Source organism: Papaver somniferum, chromosome 8, assembly GCF_003573695.1.
Source record: "Papaver somniferum cultivar HN1 chromosome 8, ASM357369v1, whole genome shotgun sequence".
NCBI lineage: Eukaryota > Viridiplantae > Streptophyta > Magnoliopsida > Ranunculales > Papaveraceae > Papaver > Papaver somniferum.
This window is the reverse complement of record NC_039365.1, coordinates 50406849-50411211: the sequence shown is the minus strand read 5'-3', so window position 1 is coordinate 50411211 and position 4363 is coordinate 50406849. Positions and strand designations below refer to the sequence as shown.

Genomic DNA, 4363 nt, shown 5'->3' with positions numbered 1-4363 from the left:
AGGGTAATAAGGTAGTAATAAAAATAATCAAGGGTACTTTTGTATTTTTGTTATGAATTATGTCCCCCCTCATTTACATTTAGGAGACATGTGAATCCATAGAAGTCCTCAAATCCAAATCCTTGGAACCCCTTTAATGGGATTCTAAAATAAAATACAATGACACAAAAAAGATATCAATGTTGAAGGAAAAATAAAGAAGAGAGATATTCTTCATTAGATATCAATATAGTACCTACATAGGAATAAACCTCTATTTACAGTCTAGGGGTGTAAATCCTTGTTACATATACATGGGACGCCAAAGACCCTAGAACACTCCCTATTGTGCGGTCAAGCAGTAGTGCTTTATATGTAGTGCTTCACATATAGTGCTTCAGATGTAATTCTTCAGATCTAGTTTCTCTCCTCAATGACCACTGTGTATCTAGTAATTTTCCTTATTAAAACCTCGCCAGGAAAATCTAGAGGGATAAAACCTGAACCAAGGAAAAACAGTACAACATTAAGAAAACTTTGAACAATATTGGAGTCACATACGTTGCCTCATTAAAAACTTGACAAGGGAAAAACCAAGTGGAGTAAAACCTTTACGAAAGAAAAAGAGCACAACGTGATAAGTCAAGAAGTATACCTTTGTCGAATATCGACACGTATCATCCTTCCTATGTTTTATAGGTAATTGATGAAAACATTAATAGTATTAGTACTAGTAGTTGACTTGTGTTGGAAATTGTTACGATGCAATCCTTACTTCGTTGTGTTGATCTTGAAAGTGGTTCTGCTTGACAAACTATCGTATTTCATTTTTTTGATTCTGATATGTTCACCAATATCAATTCGATCTTCGGATCTTCAATATTCAATATATACCTAGTGTAGTTATCTTCATATCGGTAAAAACCTTGTCGAATAACAAAAAAACCTGTGAGAAAAACTGACCTTGGTCGAAGAGAAAAAGAGTACATTATAGCTTCACATTTTGAAGTAAAATATATGTCGACAATATATGCTTGTATATCTCCCACAATTTCTTTTAGCGGAGTTTCCAGACAGTTCTTTTAGTCATACTAGTTGGTCACCCGTGCAATGCACGGGTCTGTTTATTGCTTCTGGAATAGATGCTCTTTTTATATAGAGAATATATTATAAAACCAAAGTAATCCCACTAAGTGTGCCAGAAAATGAAAACGAAAAGAAAAGGGCCAAAATTATTGATAGTACTAAAATTTTATTATCTTCTTTAGTTTTGCAACCAACAAAGAATTGATCGAAAATATCAAACATTATCTGTCGTCTATGGTTTTGATGATTCCTTAGTTGTATTCTCTATTATTAAACTTGTTTTGGTTGGTTGAATATAACCATACCATTCTTATTAAATTGACATAGCTTGGTAGAAGTAGCTTACTACTATGTCATATGCCGTATGACATAGCTTACTTCTACCATATGACATGGCTTACTTCTACCAAGTGTATTCCTGATTATTAACCTTAATGGTAGAAGTAAGCTATGTCATATGCCGTATAGTCCTTCTATAGTACCAAGGTATCTCTAAATTTTTCTTCTCAGATTGTTGGGAGTTTTAAAAATGTTCGTAGGTTACCATTAAGGTTCGTCTGTTACTGTTGAAGACTTTAAAGTGTAAATTCTTCTTAACTGTGAGATCATTTCCCTGTGTTTGGCATAACTGTGATGAAGCAGTCATACCTAAGGTGCTACATACATATCTCATACTCAAAGAACCAAATCAAAAAAGTAACCTTAGAAAAATGTATTAACTAATTCTCAAACGTAAAAAACAATTAAAAAAAAAGGGTAAAACAAAGATTCGTTGTTGCACAATGGATTTTGTATATTGGTTTGCCGAAACCTTCTTCTTGATAATCCTGATCTCCATTTTTGACCCTCCAAATGGTGTTGTGCACACTGGGGCAGAATCATGTATGCTATCTAACAATGGGTATATTTTCTTCCTACGGCCCGGGTGATGCCTAGTCTCAGATAAATTCTCTTTAATAAAAATCAACATAAGGCCCTAACCTCTAAATGAAGAATTAGAAATGATTGAGAATATTACCCGAGCGGTTCTTATCAGTAATATTACCAACATAAATCTTTAATAGCCAAATTGATTTGATCAGGGACAAAGAGATCTAAAATATAGGAGTACATGCGTCAAGTACAAACAACAAATATCAGACTTTCTTATTGAATTTTTTTAACGTTCCTTTCTTCATTGGTTGTTTTATTATCTACTTTAGGATTCTCTCCCATCTTATATAGATCTTTGTTCATGTTTTAATATGTTTGCCAAGCCAAACAAAATTGTGATACCAAAAGTGTATGGATATGGTTAAAAGGAGTAAATGCACAGGTGTAAGAGGTCCTTAAACCTCCACTTCTAAAGATAAAGAAATCATGGAACCACCGCATCCACTACCATTCTTGTCTCTACTCAATAGTCAATAGTTAACCAAAGTGTTTAACGTAGAATTTAGATTTATTAGGTGGTTTAGATGTAATCATCTAGTTAATTTACATCACAATACCCTTTGATATAACCTATATAAGACTAGTATGAAATACCAAGTACATAAGATTGCTGACCTTATTGAAGTTCTCAACCACGAATTTGCACAACTGTACAATATTTATTACACTATAATAGATGGATGCAGGAACATGAATAATATCACCTATTTCTAATAAAAGAAGAACAAAAGAAAATTCTAAATCAACTATGGGGAAAAACATTTTTACCTTTTTTCTCATTGTATTCTGTGTACTTTATTGATCTCTTCGAATTTTGTACAGAAAAAATTAAAAGCGCAAATGAAAAATTCTGGAGTACTTTATCATGTCCAAAATCTTGTATCATAATTTAGATCCTAACAAACCCTGTAAACTCAATGAAAACATTTTCATTATTATTATACAACAAGTAATACTCCTAGTAGCAGCAGTGAAATTAATGGAATCAACAAATACCATCAAAAAAGAATTCTAAAAAAGCATTGTACTTGGCAAATAACTAATTTTTAAGCTTTGTGCATACGGTTTTAGCAAGCATAAAACCAAATACTATAGGAAGTGATCAATTTGGAACCTTGGCTTACATGCTTTCTGCCATCATAGACCATCTCTCTTTCAGATAACTTTAGAATCCGAATAATGGTGGCATCGTAGCAACACATTTTTCTTTTGCATGTTTCCATTCTTCCTTACAAATGGCAATTCTCCTGCCGTCTGAATGGAAATCACATTTTTGTACATGAGACAGATAAAAGCATTGGGATTTTTGGTATAATGAAAGATATCTACCAATATAAACTTCCATTACGAAAATGTTTATCTAGCATGGAGAGGATCCCCGCAATGATCAGACACCAGACACTAAAATAAGATTCTTAAAGTTCATGGTTTTGGAGAGAAAAACAGAATTAGGAAATCAAGTAAGAAATAAGACAATTTATATTCCAGATTAATAATCTATAAATAATATCAGCAAATCATTATGCATCAAAGAATCCTGTTGGTTACTTTAAACTCACTTGACTGATGATAATGCCTTGCAAATCATCTCTCTGGACATCAAAATATGCCGACATGAAAAATATTAGCCAACGATTAGGGATCAAAATAAAAAGAGAAGAAGATAGAACCTTGCTTTTAGGGTTGTATCTTTCCCTCTTATCGTGGGTCATTTATTTTGAGATAGAGATTCGGTTCCTGCACAACAAACATGATCAGATGATCAGACAACAGAACAATAAATCCAAGAACAAAAGAGGAAAAAAAATCGAATTTGCCATCTGAAGAGAGACGACGTTAGAAATATGAATTTTGCCTCATCTCGAATGCTTTATATACGACACCAAACTCATTTTTGGATATAATATAAATCAACATCTCTTAAAATATCAAGGATTGCTATATTTAGCTAGTTCTAATCGCCTATTATATTATATTTGGAAAGCTCAAGCCATAAAAATCACAGGTTTACCAATTGCATTAACTTTTTACCAATCATATTTATTCAAAAATATCTTTTCAAAGGTATTTAATATTTTTTGAATGAATAATATTGAGAAAAACAACAATAAAATCACGATTATTTAATAAAAAATATTTTTACCACATTTACTTGCAAAATAATTATTGATCGTATGTTTTATATTTATGGATAGCAACTGTATTTTTTGGATAGCTGCATTTTCTTCCAAAAATGTGGAAAATTTTTTGTTTACCAATTGCATTAACTTATTACCAAACATATTTATTTAAAAATATCTTTTCAAGGGTATTTAATATTTTTTGAATGAATAATATTGACAAAAACATCAATAAAATCAAGATT

The 4363-nt window shown here is 31.7% G+C and overlaps 1 long non-coding RNA gene across 2 annotated transcripts; it reads right to left on the bottom strand.

Moving 5' to 3' along the window:
• Nucleotides 1–278: 278 nt before the first annotated feature.
• Nucleotides 279–3847, bottom strand: LOC113302727. Of its 2 annotated transcripts, XR_003337060.1 has the most exons (4): nucleotides 3123–3847; nucleotides 2767–2904; nucleotides 635–904; nucleotides 279–479 (listed from the first exon to the last, which is right to left on the bottom strand). It is a non-coding gene; the product is annotated as an uncharacterized LOC113302727 (long non-coding RNA). The 2 variants fall into 2 exon arrangements; XR_003337059.1 differs by having other exon boundaries at nucleotides 2767–3847.
• Between the last annotated feature and the right edge of the window lie 516 nt (nucleotides 3848–4363).